Genomic DNA, 17,767 nt, shown 5'->3' with positions numbered 1-17,767 from the left:
AAAAATGAGACTGAGGAACACAGCGTTAAAATGGTAGTTCTGCTTCCAAACTGTATGATTGTGGGCAAGAGTGTCTATCTACATACCAGCATAACCAAAGACAGCATTTTTAATAAAAATGAACAAAATAATGCAAATTTTAGAAAGTTAGAATTGAGTGGGATTTTTATGATCATTTATTACAATCTTCCTTCTGATATAGTAATATTATCTATGTTATCCCTGAGAAATAATCATGTAGCCTTTTCTTCAACCTTCCAAGCTTTGATGTCCTCTTCTGTCGGATAGGGATTGCTACCTTGCAAGAGTAATGTATGAATGAGAGAGAGTTTGTTTGTATGTACTTAGCAGGATGTCTGGGGTAGTCAGCCCTTGATGTGCAGTTATTGTTTCTTCTATTCTGTTTCCTAAATGAGAAGTATGTTTTATTTAGTTTCCTGTCAAAAAATAACTTATTTCCCCTGGGAATAAAATTATTATATGAATTTTTCTTAGTAAGTGTCATATTTTGAGAAAAACCTTTATGTTGTTTTTAAGAGATGAAGCTAGTTTCTCTCAGTACTGGGCTAAATAGGCTTCATAAATGTGTGTCAATGACACTATAAGCACGTTAGGATGTAGATGATGTTCCTCTTTGCTTTCTATAGCTCATTCCCTTGCTCTAGGTTTGGGTTGTGTAAGTGACAGGAAGGAAGCACGTGACTTCCCTTTATATTCCTATTTTGTTTTGGCTAACCCTCCAAAGATACAGAAATGCCATAAACAAATATGGAGACTGCAAGTGGTTACTCTGTCACTAGTATCCACAATCTACTTTATAGTTTCATGTCTTGCACAGCTCATGTGGCATAGTCTATACTTGAACACATAGGGAATCATGGAATACCTTAAAGTAAATGTATTTTTCATCCCCTAGAGCAGTGTTTCTCAACCTTTTCTTCAACACTGCCCCTCTGAGGAGACTTTGCTGATATTGTTCCTAGTCTCCACCTCTACCAATGAAATGTCAACATCACAGATATACTGTATATCTACCTATGTGTTGTATGCATACCCATTCTTTAGACAAAAAGAGCAAGAAAGAACAAGACTCCTCCCACCACCACTACCAAGAATCAGTTTTCAAACCCTCGTGGATGATATTGCTGAGGTTGAGAATGCATTCCCTAGGATTTTCCCAAAATAATCTTGTTGGTTATCTTAAAAGAAAAAAGAAAAAAAAACAAGGCAGAAGACTGACTACCTTGATGTTACCAACTCCAGCTAGACTTCCTCTTAGGAAGCAAATTTATAACAACAAACTTAAAGGAAACTCTGCACTAAGATGGCATATGTCAAGCAGTTTGCTTCTTTCAAATCTCAGTTATATTTTATATTTCAGCCTATGTGGTAATTGTACGTAGCTTTTTCAATCACAGATCCAGTGACTTATATTTTAAAGCAAATATGAATGTTGGTTCAAAAACATGTCAGATAGAATTACTGTCTTAAGTTTAAAATAATTCATTTATCAATCTCTGAAGTTCAGACAAGTAAGCCATGATGCAAAAAAAAAAGAAAAAAAAAAACCTGAAAGTAATCCAATCAAAGGCAGAAGCTTGGCTAATCAGTATTTCTAAGGTAAAAAGAAAATTGTCAGCAAACTCTTTATTTGAAAAGATGGAAACAGAACAGTAACTTGAGTAGCCACTTTTGTGGGGGAGAAAGGGAAAAGGGAAGATTTGACATTTACCTAAGTTTATAATATAATTTACCTTTGATTTCAAACACACACATACACATACACACACCCATGTTTCTGCCAATATATGTTTGTATTTTCTTGAGCTGAGATTTATTTTATCACTTTAATAACTGCAAACATTTGATTAGAAAAGAGGAAAAACTTTCAGGTAGGTTTGGAATACTTTAACTGGTTGACTGTAATGAATGTTCTATATTACCTTTAATTGTAACATATATATTAGCAGTAAAATTCATAAATCACTAGTGCAGAAAAAAGAACATGAGTCATAAATTTGACACATTTTACATTAAAATAGATACATCAACTATTAAAATAAATGTATCTCTTACTGAGAAAATAGATCAAAATCAAATCTAATAGTTCACTTACCAAATCAGATATCCACTATTGAATCATTACTTATTGAATACTGAAGAAGATACATCATCTATCAAATCAAATACCTTCTCTAGTAAATCAACCTCACCATCTGATTTAAAACCGTCTCCTACTAAATCAAAAAACCACCCAATAAATCAAAGCAATATTGCATCAAAGAATTTCATTTAAAGTAAATATAGTGCATCACCAGACAGCATATATCATAGTAAACGTATCATTTATTAGTAGAAAGATATGCCTTTTGCCACCTAATTCTTTCAAATGGGTTCCTTCTGATACAGTACAAACTTATTCATTTAGACTCCTTTTAACTATAACTTTATAAATATTTGTTTCTAAGCAAATAATACCCAAACAAGAAGGAAGTGTTTGAGGATGCTTAAAATAACTTAATACTCTTGAATAGCTCCAGTGGATTACATGATCTTAAATAGCGTGTAACAGTGAATCAATTTGATCTCATTTTTTTTTTCTATTCTGTTAAGTGTGATAGCCTTTTGCTGTTGTTTTGTTTTGGTTTTGCTTGTTTAATCAGTTGGTAGTAAAACACTGGGATAGAAGGGAGTTGGAGTCATGTTTCTGTCTTTATGTCTCCCCGTTTTTACAAATGCAGACAGATAATTTAAGGTCTTCTCTCATTCTTTACCACCCCCTTTGCTCATCTACGACTGTAACAGAATGGTGAAAGTCTGGAAATGGGATAATTGATGGAACATGGCAAGAATATCTTTGTAATTCCAAAGTTTCCCAGAGAATTTAATGGAAAACATTTTCTCTAAATTTACATTAGGAAATATTTCTTTTTTTGTTTAGTTCTGTATTTTGGCCTCAAAAGCAATATAACTCAATAAAATAAAAGATATTTTAACTCAGAATAATTTTCTCCTCAATGGAAGACATACTCAGTAATAAATCCTATGGAAAAATTCTCATCAAATTATTATTTTAACTTAAAAAATTTTACCTCTCAATATGAAAACTAGAAGTTCATAGACTAATTTGGTTTCACCTACAAAATTGGCACATTCATCCACTGAATTATCAACTAGACAGACATACAAACTTCTAGAAGCTAAACTCACTAATATTACCAATGCATTAATTTCCCATAAAGCTGATATTCATAACTGGTAGGATGTAGACAGAGGAAACCCATGGGTTATTAAATTATTTCCTTTTATGATTGGTTGAAATTGAGATAATTGTCCAAATTTAAAATTAAGCAATTCTAATAGAATTTTGACAATAAAATTTCTGGAAAAACTGGAATATTTTACAGTATTGGGCCCAAGTTTTCTTCCAGTAATAGAGAGTTGGAGTCGAATAGTGGCTACTGTTTTGGAACAGGGTTTATATTGTCCATGCAACTGAAGCCCCCTTTCACCTTCAAAATCTTTCCAATTTTGAAGTTGAGCTGCCTTCTCACATCAAACATCTATTAATTTTATTTGTTGATATCGCCTACTTGGCCCCTGTAAGCCTTGGATTTACAGTCTTAGCTACAAAGCCTATCACTCAGTAAATAATTTTGAGTATGACTTTGTGCTTAGTATATTTCTGAGAACTCTAAGGATGTGAATGAAGTTTAAGACCTAACTCTTGTCCTTAGGTAGCTTTCTGTCTTGCTGAGGATATTAAGATACCAATGAAAGGTTTAGAGAACAGGCAAGTATATTATAACAGACTATTTGCACGGTATAGATAGTAGCTGTTAGGTAAACAGAGACCACATATGGGTGGAAATTAACACTTATATTGGATTTGATCTTTGGGAAGAAGGAAGAAGAATACATTAAGCAACATTTGCAGGTTTGATTTTACTCTGATTTTAAGAATAAGTAAGAGGAGTAAGAGCCATAAGTTAACCAGTTAATACAAAAGGCCAACTCTCTTGAAAATAATTGAGGCCTATCTGCTGGATAGGAAATCAAAGTTAGATCATTCTTAGAGGATGATTTTGAAATTACAAATCTGAGTAAAATATCCTTGTGTTACTGTTACATAAACCTTGATTTACCCTTATGTCCATTCCCTGGACCCCACTTGCACCCCTATTCCACTCACAGTCTCAATGATAACTTTTGCTTTTCTCACTAGAAATATAGCCACTCTACTGTTTGGTTTGAGATACTCTTGCCTGGTTAAGGCTCGAAAATACATTGTAAGTCATTTATGAGTTAGTCAATAACACCAGCCTTCCCTTACTGCAAGCTATTTATAAAATGTGGCCCAAACATGTTTATCACTGATCAGCAGTTTCTCATTATTGCTCTGTCTCTGTCGATATGAACACTGATTAACTGTAATTGCAGTTTTGGCCAGTGTGCATTGATTACAACATAAAGTAACAAGAATTGCACAAGAATGTCAAAAGGAAGGAACAGTTCCATAGAACACCTGGAGGATACGCTGATCCATTCAAGGTGGAAGACATATGCTGCTAGAACCAGCAGAAGAGACAGAAAAAAACATGCTCCTCTAATTTAAGAAACAAAATAGATAATTAAAAGAAAATGTTGACCTCTATAAAAAATATATTCCAGTTTTCTATTTTATATAGAATAAATTACTAACAGAAAATGTAACCCTTTTTAAAAAGTTTCTTATTGACTCTGAGGTAAAGTTTTATTGTCTTTATTTTGAAAAAGATTATAAAATAATAAGATATTAATGCACATATCTAATTTGGTAACTTTTTTTTAAATAAATGAAACGGTATATTTAAAAACATAAATACCTTATAGAAACTCTATTGATTCTCCAAGCACAGCTATTCATAAATTGCTTAAGAGTCTGTGTCACATGCTGAATATTCTTAGGGAATGCGTTACTATGACTTCCTTGAAAAATATGTGCTAGTGTCTTGACATTCTTTCTGTTATATATTCAGCCAATACATTTGTGTATGTACCAGGTTCAAGGCTCTATGCTAAACTTACTGCGAAACTATGAAAACAAATTAAGACCTCATCTTTGCCCTCAAATAGCTCCTACCCACCCCCCAAGAAATGTGACACACACAGGAACTTACAATACAAGAGAGAATGGGATATCTCCAAAGGGCTTTGAAAGTTCAGAGTGTGAAGAAGCCATAGTTCACTGGGAAAAATTCAAGAAAGCTTATCAGAAAAAAATGCCACTTGAGTCTGGACTGAAAGAATGCTGACAATGCTTTTTATTGGAGTGGAAGGGATTTCAGAGAAGAAGTATCAGCCTATACCAACACTCAGAAGCAACAAAGCAACAGGCATCATGTTTGAAAATATTAGGTACAAACGTTTGTGAAGGGCAGCAATCTTTAAAACTTCAGTTCTCCAAACAAAAATATCAATGGTAGTTCAATTTGTAAGTCAGATAAATATGAAGTTGTTCTGATTGAAGCCAAGGTGGAGGCCCAGAACTCTGTTGATTCCTATCTGTACCAACATTCTACCACTTTCACCAATTACCATATCACTCCCGTGGCTGCTGAGGACCCCACCACACTTTTTTTGTAGTTGGTAAGTGAGGGTGTGCTGAGGAAAGAGAAACTGTGAGAGACAAAGCTGAGTAAGAAAAGCATGAGGTTATAGTGGATTTTAGACTATATTGAGTATCAACACTTTTGACAATTACTCAGCAGAAAATAGATGGAGTTGCTAGGAGTGACCTGTTTTTTGATTTGTTTTAATACAGCAGTGATCTGATCAGAGTTACACCTTGGCCAGATGCTCTTCTAAGGGAATGAGTCTCAGAAGAGTTTGTAATGAAAGGTCATACTGTCCTCAACTTAGTTTGGAGATGAAGAAACGAACAAACCTATGCCCAAATGGATGCAGGGATTTGGGGATTTAGTGGAACTGTGATTTGTTGACAGCATTGCTTCCATACATTTAAAAGAACTGTGTTGCTATTACCAGATTGTCAGGAGAAAAAGTGAGCATGTGAAGCAGAATGAGTTCAGAGTTTTCTGTGTTGAGTTTCTGTCACTAAGTGAATATACAGAGAAAGTGAGTATACTAGGATTGTGTGAATGTATGACTCATTGTTATATAGGATGGGTAGAAAATAGTGTGATGGAATAATTCATTAAGAGGGTGTATAAAGAGCAGTAGGGAAAAAAGAGCCAAGAACAAAAATCTTCATAATGAAAAATTAATTTGAAGTCCAATGTAGTTAATTTATTTTTCTCAGGGTTTGAATTAAGTTGTAAAATTCACTCAGCAGTTGTTTAACTGCTGATTTTAATACAAAGCACTTCGAATAATAATGATTTGTTGGGCTTCCCTGGTGGCGCAGTTGTTGAGAGTCCGCCTGCCAATGCAAGGGACACGGGTTCGTGCCCCGGTCTGGGAAAATCCCACATGCCGCGAGCGGCTGGGCCCGTGAGCCATGGCTGCTGAGCCTGCGCGTCCTGAAGCCTGTGCTCCGCAACGGGAGAGGCCACAACAGTGAGGGACCCGCGTACCACAAAAAAAAAAAAAATAATAATAATAATAATGATTTGTTTGTAAACGACATTCCTAGAAAAGTTAACTCTACTCCTTTCTTTAAAAGTATCTCCTCCTCTGGCTTTGCATTCAAATACTTAGCCCTGCAGATAAAGCCTTTTAGCTCTCAACATGTCCATTGCAACCCTTGTAGCCCAACTATGAGTAGTATAGACCTTAAATCAATTAAGCACAATTCATTGAGTCCATTACGAAACTCTAAAACATTACAACTCTCAAAGCCTTCTTTCTTCCCCTTAATGAAAGAAGAGAAGACAAATTCTTCAGTCACTAAATTAGTATAAAAAAAAAGTTGCCTAGACCTTCAATCCAACATAGGGTATTGACTTTTCACCATGAGAAACAAATCTGCAAGATTTTGAGATTACATCCAATAAGTAATATTTTTATCAATGAGTAAAAAATTAACTTAGATAACTGTGTAATACAGCAAAATTTATTCTGTCCCTGAAGATGCACTACTATTTATCTCTGCTTCCATTTTTAAAAGTTTCTTGTCCTGTAACCATTTAGGCAACGGCTATAGGTAGCATGGGCTTTGATCAAATACCTAAAACCTATCTTCTCCCAATCCTGCTCATTTTAAAGAGGAAATATAGTTTGGTTTGATTTAAATTAGTACTTTTAAAACTTTTAGTCATCTTATTTCCAGTTCGTCTTTTCAGACATATACAAATGTTCAGTTATTCTGATTTTCTGGTAGGTGATTTACAGAGGCAAATGAGGGTCCCACCCCAGTCACTTGTACACCATTCTTATGAAACACTGATCACCCTGAAGAGTTGGAAGAACAGATCAAGCAAACGTATTAAACAGGTTAATGGTGGTGATTCAAAGCATTCTGGAGACAGACAAACTTGGTTTTGAGAAGTAAGACATTCATTAAGTTATTTAACCTTTCTTAGCCTTAATATCTGCCTCATAGAGTAAATGGGAGAAATGTATGGAAGGCACTTCTTAGCATAGAGTCCAACGTGGAGTAAGCCCTGAATAAATAACACCTATTGTTATCATTGCATTTCTGGGTTTCAAGTGACTCACAATAATGCTTTCGCCAGAGCTTTTCTCATTTCTCTACAGATAACTGCAACAAACTCTCCCTCTCTCTCTCTCATCAATTCCTGTCACAGATTTTATTTTCTCCCCGTGATTTCCTATGGAGTTCATGTAGCAGACACTATTTTCCCCATTTTAATGATAAGGAAAATGAGCCCACGAAAGATCAGGTTTTTGCCCCAGCTGTCCAAATGGAAAATGGTTGAGGTAAACTGAAATCTGATTTCTCAACACTTATTGTAATAAATAATATCATTTAAAGTACAAAGAGTAAAATAGAAAACAAAATTATATCTTCTGAAAATGTTACTTTCTTTTCTGAGTTCAGTAGAAAACATTTATTATGGTTGTATATGTATATTTTATTTGGTAAACAAGAGAAATTACAAAAAGACTTAAAGAAGAATCTGATAAAACTAATATGGATTATATGTTTAAGCTTCACATTATAGATGTATAATGCTATCATACACTTTAATTTGTCTTCCCAATTAACACTTAATTTTTATTCTTCATCAATGAGTGGGAAACAATTCATAATGTTAGTGTGAAATAAAATTCATATTTTTATGGCAAGACAAGAAAATTTAAACAAAAAATCTTCTCTGCCCTTTGGCTTCCTCTGTCCCCTGACTGTGCCTTGTGTATCTGCACTATGCATCGACCAAATCTCCCCCATCAGCAGAATTACCTTCTCAATGATAAAGAGCAATATTCTCCTAGCATCATTAAGACAACTCCTTAAAGATAACATTCCTTCTTGATCTCATAAGGAGTCACATGGTACGTAGATCTGGATTATGTAAACTGTCAATAATAGGCCATTTAATATACAGCCCTCTGTCACAAAGAACTTGCATAACTGTGCCTTGACTTCTAATGGGCATAACAGGTCTCAGAGCTTTCTGAGATGCTTTTCCCAGATGATAATCTTCAAATTCAGCTTGAATAAAATTTTCCATTTCTTTTTTAGATCGACTGATTCATTTTTCATTGACATTAGGAAAAAGACACTGACCTAGTAGGAGGTTAGTATGACTGCCCCATTCTCTAATAGAGCAACCAAGAAGGGGAAGTTCTTAGATTTCTGGTTCTTTCTCCCCAGACCATGCTATCACTCACTCATTAAAGCTGAGTAGGAGAAGTCTGGGGAAAGAAGCTGCACTGGACTTTCCTGTGTTCTTTTATAAAAAGTTTGGATACTGTTTGTGACTCTTGGAGTGATTGAACTGGTGGCTGTATCATTTCTGTTTGAAAAATGTGGGAAGATCCTGCTGTGTGAGTTGGAGGATGTGAGTGAGGTGAATATGATTCCATGAATGTTGACTTATTGCTGAACACAATGGTGTCTTAATTGAAGAGCCACCTGTGTAGCAGATACCAGAAGAAGAACTTTGTTATTAGGTTTATCATTTTTTTTTTAAATAAACAAGAACGGGTAAAATTTTTAACCTGGAAACTTGTACTACTTCCCTTCCTCCTTAGAAAACAGACTTGTTTCTCTCTTTTGTCAACTGTAAAATGTATGAATATTACTTTTTCATTTTATCAAACCATAATTTAAAGGGAAAAATGTCCATTATTCACAACTAAATCTTTAATCAAAACCTAGAATTCCAAAAGAACTAGAGAATTGGCAAATGCATGCAAAACCCAGTCTGGAACAATTTTGTTTCATTTACAAGGAGCCTCTTGTCTCTATGTTTAAATGTAAGCATGTGACCCTACAGTCATCTGTCAGACTGGAAGAATTTCTAGATAATCAAAATGTCACCAAGTTAGTACATTTAATTTTTATTTCCTCTTCCACAAGTATGAACTCTGATTGTAATTACAGCTTCATCTGCTCTCGAATGATTTTGTTTTATCAGACAAGGACAGTACTCTAACAACACAATGATGGAGAATAAGGAAACTGCTTAAGAGAGGAAACAATAAGAATGCTATGTTTTGGGAAGCAGAGAAACCCTGATACTATAAAGTACACAACACGTCTTGATGTCACAATTAATAGTTAAACTCCCATAACTTACTTCTACAATAGGCACATGTTTTCTCGGCCGAGATATTGAATTGGAGGGGACAAAACATAGAGCAAGAAATGCTCTAGTGGAAAAAGCAAATTTAAATATAGAAGAAGTATAATTCAATAGGACTGATCAATTGAGGTAACCATTATTACCTCAGATAAGGAATCTGAGGAATGTACATGTCTGGCCTCATTCTACCATGCTTTTACCAGTTAGATGCAAAATAAAAGTCAGGCCTACCCCACTTACATCCTTGATCAGATGCCTAAGGGAAACTATTCAGGGTTGGATGATACTTTTATTCTACTTCAGCTGGAGCTGGACCTTAATAAAAAGGCTTAAATAAAAAACAGGTTTTATTACTTATATAACTGGTATAACTATGTGATGTTCAACAAACCATCAGTATTGATATGTTAAATTGCTCCTCTATTAAAAGTAATAGTAATATCTGTCCTACTAGGACATGCACTTATTTTGATATGGAAATGAGATCATATAATTTTGATAAGTTTGAAATAACATGAAAATAAGTGGTATCAATTGTTGGCTATTCTTTAAATAATATCTGTTAAGAAGTCAGCTTTTTCTCAGGTTTATAGGGAGGACAAGCAGAAGACATAAATCCTGTGAGGAAAAGGGAATGAGAAACGGGTGCAGGTGAATGTGGATGGGCACTGTGTTGCATAAAGGAATTTTGATGTTGCTAAAAATCCTGAATTCATCTACTTCAAAACTTCTTGTTTGGAAGTGGAAGCCTGGAAAAGTTAACAAGAGTCATACCCTATGTCCCACAGCCAATGTGAAGCACAATTTGGACTAAAGCCTCCAGAGTTTGAGCCTAACATCCTTTTTGTGATGCCAGTACACCACAGTGCAAAATTTTCTTCCCACTTGCAAAATTCCAGAAGAGGTAAAGGCAAATCTTGCTGAAGAGGTTTGAAGTGTGTGTCCCACAGGCTCACCTCATCATAAGATCTTAGAGTAGGAAATACTCTTTGAGCCCATCTAATTCAAAGAATTATTTCACACATTTCCACTCTCCTTGGCAGATGACGATCCACTTCCTAAGATTATCTCTAGAGAAAGGAAATATTTTTTATTGCTATTTGCATTAACATGGAAAATATCTAAAGGTAGATGATTATTCTTTAAGCATGCACATGACTATACATTTAAACATGAGATTGGCATTAAAATGACTCCAAGTAGCTTCCTGACTTCCAATCCTCACGCACTCTGCTCCAGGCACACTGACCTCCTTTCATGCTCTTCCTTAAGTACAAGAAACCTTCTGCCAAATCAATGTCTTTCTTCGTCTGCCTAGAAAGTACCTCCTCCAAATAGGTACATGAATTCCTCCTTCTCTTCATCCAGGTCTGTCCTCAAATGTCTCTCACACATTTGACCACGCAATCAAAACCAAGATCCTTCTGCACTCCATCACTTTGCTGCCTTAAGCTGGTTTGCTTGACACTTATCTTATAAATTTATTGTCTGTTTCCCTCTATCTTAATGTAAACTCTTTGCAAGAGAGACTTTGTTTCATACTATGTTCTATTTATTCTCAGCACGTAGAACAGGGCTTGGCACATGGAAGAAGAAGAGAAATACTTTTAAAGAAAAAAGATTAATCTTTTAATATAATCCTTTAACAACTTTAGATTTTTCTTTTTTTTTTTTTTTTTTTTTTTTGCGTTACGTGGGCCTCTCACTGTTGTGGCCTCTCCCCTTGCGGAACACAGACTCCAGACGCGCAGGCTCAGCGGCCATGGCTCACGGGTCCAGCCGCTCCGCAGCATGTGGGATCTTCCCAGACCGGGGCACGAACCCGTGTCCCCTGCATCGGCAGGCGGACTCTCAACCACTGCGCCACCAGGAAGCCCTAGATGTTTTATTTAACCACCAAAGAGAAATTCTATCAGAAGGGATCTATTAACTGTCTATATATTTTAAAAGAAATACCTTAATTTCTCTTGAGATAATTATTTCAATCATTTCAGTCACTGTATAATAATTTCCAAGTATATTTAGAATTCTTAATCATCAATATCCTGTACTTCAATGAATTCACTTCTTATATGGAATACCTACATATAATGATAAATATTTGAGCAATTTAAAATGTTTTGAAATGAGCAGATATTTACAGATATGTAAAATACTCTCCAAGTATTGACTAAATTAATAACATTTTAGCTGGCATCTTATCATGCATATGTGATGGGCCTATATACTTGTGATTTATGGATTTGAAATATTTCCTTATGGTGCATAGTGGCAGGCAGAGATCCCAAAGTTAGTTTTTGCTGACAATGGTGGTGATGAAGAATCAGTAATTTTAATATCCGTGTTATATGATGATGAGGGGTGAGAACAGAAGGAGAAAGAAGAAAGTACACCATCAGAATGCAAAATACATTTCTTAATTTTCAGAATGTCTAGGGAAAATGGTGAGCTGACAAACGTGAAAATCTCAAACACATAAATAACTAAAACATATTCAAGAAGTAGAAAATGAAATAGACCAACAAACGAGGAGACTGAAAAAAAAGTAGTGAAAAATTGCCTCCCAGAATAGCCTCAGGGCTAAGCAGTTTTATAGCCCAGTTCTTTCCAGCTTTCAAAACACAAATAATGTCTTTTTTATATATAAGCCCTATGGAGCATAGAGAAAGGGAAGGTTCCCAATGTGTTTTATACTCTGAGCATAATACTAATAAGAAAATCTGAGAGACCAAAAATCAGAAGACTTCAAACCACTAATGATTATAAACATGGAAACAAAAATGCTAAACAAAAAGTCTAGCATATTGATTTAACCAGTGTATTAAAAGAAGAATTCATCATTTCCAAGAAGAGTTTGCACTAAAATGCAAGAATAATTTCAAGACTTGTAATATAATTGATCCCAGTATATTTTAAAGAAAAAAATGCCTGACCATTTGAGCTGACTTTAAAAAGCATTTGATAATATTCTTTATTTTAAAAAAATTCTTAAAACATACACACCTTAATCATAATAGGGATATTCTAACCAAACTCATATCGAATATCATACCCAACAGTGAAACAGTAGGAGCAATTTCATTAAAGTCAAGTAATAGACATGAATGTTGCCTTTCAACTTTATTATTTAAAAATATTTCAGAATTTCTATCCCATGTTATACGACAGAATCAGGGACAGAAGTCCTCACTCTTTGAAAGAAGGAAACAAAATTTGTACTTGCACATGTTATTAGATTTCTAAAGTATCCAAAAGAGACATCTGGAAAAAAAGGTTAGTAAGATATCTGGTTACCAAAAAATACACAAAAATAATTTACTTTATTACCTACTAGCAATAGTATATTAGAAAATACAATAAAAGACTATCAACAACAGCAAAAAATTAAATAAAATACCTTTAACAAAATTAGTAAGTATCCAAGGCCTATATGGAGGCAACCACAAAGTTTTACTGAATGATATTAAAACAAAATTGATAAATTGGGAGGCATGCATATTCCTGGATAGTCAAACTTGATACTGTCAAACCATCAATCCTGAGAAATAGACTTATATAATTGATGCAATATCAACAACATATATTTTTCTGCTCTTATGTACTTTTTATTTCCAAATGAATTTTTAGATGATTTCATTAAATTCTCTATAATTTTTTTGGAAGTATTATTGGAATTTCATCCAGTAATACTATTGGTTGTTCTAGTCAATTTTTCAGGTATAAAGAAAAAAAATATCTTTATTCAGGAATAAAGAAAAAAAAAAGGAAACCATAAACGAGATAAAAAGACAACCCTCAGAATGGGAGAAAATATTTGCAAATGAAGCAACTGACAAAGTATTAATCTCCAAAATATACAAGCAATTCATGCAGCTCAATATCAAAAAAACAAACAACCCAATCCAAAAATGCACAGAAGACCTAAATAGACATTTCTCCAAGGAAGATATACAGATTGCCCACAAACACATGAAAGGATGCTCAACATCACTAGTCATCAGAGAAATGCAACTCAAAACTACAATGAGGTATCACCTCACACCAGTCAGAATGGCCATCATCAAAAAATCTACCAACAATAAATGCAGGAGAGGGTGTGGAGAAAAGGGAACACTCTTGCACCGTTGGTGGGAATGTAAATTGATACAGCCACTATGGAGAACAATATGGAGGTTCCTCAAAAAACTAAAAATAGAACTACCATATGACCCAGCAATCCCACTACTGGGCAAATACCCTGAGAAAACCATAATTCAGAAAGAGTCATGGGGCTTCCCTGGTGGCACAGTGGTTGAGAGTCCGCCTGCCGATGAAGGGGACATGGGTTCGTGCCCCGGTCCGGGAAGATCCCACGTGCCGCGGAGCAGCTAGGCCCGTGAGCCATGGCCGCTGAGCCTGCGTGTCCAGAGCCTGTGCTCCACAACGGGAGAGGCCACAGCAGTGAGAGGCCCGCATACCGCAAAAACAAAACAAAACAAAACAAAAAGAGTCATGTACCACAATGTTCATTGCAGCTCTATTTACAATAGCCAGGACATGGAAGCAACCTAAGTGTCCACCAACAGATGAATGGATAAAGAAGATGTTGCACATATATACAATGGAATATTACTCAGCCATAAAAAGAAACGAAATTGAGTTATTTGTAGTGAGGTGGATGGACCTAGAGTCTGTCATACAGAGTGAAGTAAGTCAGAAAGAGAAAAACAAATACCGTATGCTAACACACATGTATAGAATCTAAAAAAAAAAAAAAAAGGTTCTGAAGAACCTAGGGTCAGGACAGTAATAAAGATGTAGACATAGAGAATGGACTTGAGGACATGGGGAGGGGGAAGGGTAAACTGGGACAAAGTGAGAGAGTGGCATGGACTTATATATGCTGCCAAATGTAAAATAGATAGCTAGTGGGAAGGAGCCGCATAGCACAGGGAGATCAGCTCGGTGCTTTGTGACCACCTAAAAGGGTGGAATAGGGAGGTTGGGAGGGAGATGCAAGAGGGAGGAGATATGGGGATATATGTGTATGCATAGCTGATTCACTTTGTTATACAACAGAAACTCACACACCATTGTAAAGCAATTATACTCCAATAAAGATGTTAAAAAAAAATCTGCCCTACGTCATGGAAGCATCACCCGCTTTCTTTTATCATCGTTTATTAAACTGTATCTGCAGAGATATAATTTGCTTTGATAACAAGTATCATAGCAAAACCATGAGGTAAAAATCAACACGTGTGGCTTTATTAAGTTCTCCAAAATTTACAGATAGGCTAATTAATTCATTTGTTCATTCAAGTAACATTTAATATCAACTTTGTTACCTTACTGAGCTAAATTTTAGGGCCACAAAGATGTACCAGAAGAGTCACAGTGACAGGCATATAAACTGATGCTGAACCGGTGGGTCTGTATCAGAGGTTTATCCAATACAATTCTAGAAGCTATAGTTTCAGTTCTATAGAAACCCAAGAGTAGTACAAACTTCCAGTTTCAATCATTGGTGTTAAGCACTTAAAATTGTGCTGTTATTGCTCTACCCTTTTCCCTTTTACAACTAGCAACATTTTGACAACAGTAAAGTTATGCCACAAATATTAAAAGAACTAAACCAGAAATGCAAATTAATATCAATGCAGTAATGTATGGTTTGGATAACATAACCCATTATCTTTCCTTCTTAACAACAACAGGCTACTCTGGTATCTCTATTCAGATACCACCAAGTAATAGGAACATCTTACTCTAGCAAAAATATAGACGATTGGACGTTATTGTGTACTTAAGCTGTCTGCTTCCAGAGTAAAAACTTAAGTGTTCTTCACTTTAGGGGTTCAAAGCATCCTGCATTTTAATTCATGTATGTACGAATCCAAAGGGAAAACATTTTTCATTTGCCAGTCGAGCAAGTTAATTTTGAGAGAAAAGTTTAATTAAGATTAAACAAACTTAGACTGTGTGTTAGCCTAAAGGTATAAAGCTCTGAAAGCAAATTAGTTGCAGGATAACTGCTATTGTGAAAAATATTTTCTTGTTCACAAGCCCACTACTGTATATTTTAAACTAAACTTTAAACGTCTCCATCTTTACAAGGAATTCACAGAATAACGAAACTACGAAGGTCCCTTAATTTTCAATTTTCTACCAGGCAAGCCATTGTTGCTATTTTTTCTTTTTCTTTTGAACTTGGAAAAGGTGCTTAGATTAAAAACTGTATTAATAAAAACCTGAACAAATTTGGGTTTTTGAAAATATCGATTTAAAAAAATATGCTTTTCACTTTGGATTAAAACTGATTATTAACAGTTAAAAGTAGAAATATCAATATAAGTATGGATGGAGGGTGGTCAGATTGAAAGATATGAAGACAAGTAAAAAAATGAAGATGCATAAGGACTGGAATCATAACTGTGTATACTTATTTTTTTTTTATGGGGAAAGAAAACCGGTACAAGCATTAATATCAATTAGTAGAAGGTGTTTCTATCAATAAGAAATAATTTAAAGGAAACATCTTTGTGGAGTAAAAAATTAGAAGAGTTAGACTCTGTCTTTTAAAAGAGAAAATCCCAAACTCTAATTTCTCCCAGATTCTAAGTCTATAAATTACTATGATACAGTGTGACAGCAGCAGGTACAAAATCCTTTATTATTAATCTCAAGAAATGATGATACACCTCTGAACCTCATTTCAGGAATTTTAAATATTTCAAATGTTTCTTCTTTTGAATCAGTAATAAGATATTTAGCTTTTAATTGAGTGGAAACTTTTAGATTATGGTTTCAGCTGAGCTGATCTGTCAGTACATTTTATTATCACACGTTAAGGTGAATTTTACTTATTTGGAATAACCTCATTATAAAAATCTGTATCCTGGCAAAGGATTAAGGACAGATTTAAGTAAGGCTGGTTGATAGTCTAATCACTGGGGAAATAATCAATTATTATTCATCAGGCAGTTGTTAGCCTATACACATTAGTAAACAATTAGTGACATCCTATAATTCCTGAAAGAAAAGGTAATTGAAATGACATTTGCCCCATTCCAAGGAAACAAACCTTTGCTTTATGTAGGGCATTCTCTGTCGTCTCTGGCTAATGTCACACATAATCTTTAAAAAAATGCCAAAGCAGTACTCCCCGGTTACAAAAATTAGAAAGCATTGTGAGAGACCCCAGACTTTTGTGTGTTTGCATGTATGTACGTGTGTATATTTTTTAAGGGAAAATCAACCATTTGACAATGTAACTCTGGGAAACGGGTGGGCAAGTCATTGATCCTCTCTTTGCTTCCATTTTTTTAACTTTTCAAGAGTAAAAATACACTTTGTGCTGTTTTAAAAAAATGAGTATTAAATGAGTAAGGTATTGTGAGCACTATATAAGTGAGAAAGATATATATATATATAAATAGAGATATATGCAATACATGGTATAGATAATATATGATGCATGATATTTGATTAATATATATATGTGTATATGTATATATTCATAAATAACGATTTGTTTTTTTGAAAATCTGAATAGCATGTGTTAAATTTAGAATGGGATGACTTGAGGAACACAAGCAAAGATTGACCTTGACACCCAATTAACAGGTCACCGGAAGCTCCACGGGGAGGATAAACCTATATTCAGTGACTAGACAACCCCCCACCCGCCCCCGACCCCACCTTTCCTATCAGGGAGAGGTGACATAAAGGTTAAGATCATGGATTCTGGAGTCAGCCTGCCTGGGTGTAAATCCAAATCCTGCATCTATTATTTATACGATCTTAACGATCATTTAAACTCTAGTTTGAAAGTAGAGACAACATATTACCTTATTCATAGATTTACTGAGGGGTGTTGGTTATTGGCATAATTCATGTAAAGAATTTGAGTTTCAATTAATGTTTAGTTGTTGTTGTTGTTCCATGGGGACTACTTATTCCAGGTCTCACAATGGCTGGTTACCAAATATTGGGCTGTGTTGTGATCAAGGAAAAGAAGGACAAATGGATGTGAGATGTGACAAATATGTCATTCCTCAAAACATTTTAAAAAA

This window comes from Tursiops truncatus, chromosome 3 (genome assembly GCF_011762595.2).
Source record: "Tursiops truncatus isolate mTurTru1 chromosome 3, mTurTru1.mat.Y, whole genome shotgun sequence".
Classification (NCBI taxonomy): domain Eukaryota; kingdom Metazoa; phylum Chordata; class Mammalia; order Artiodactyla; family Delphinidae; genus Tursiops; species Tursiops truncatus.
This window is presented reverse-complemented; position numbering follows the sequence as displayed.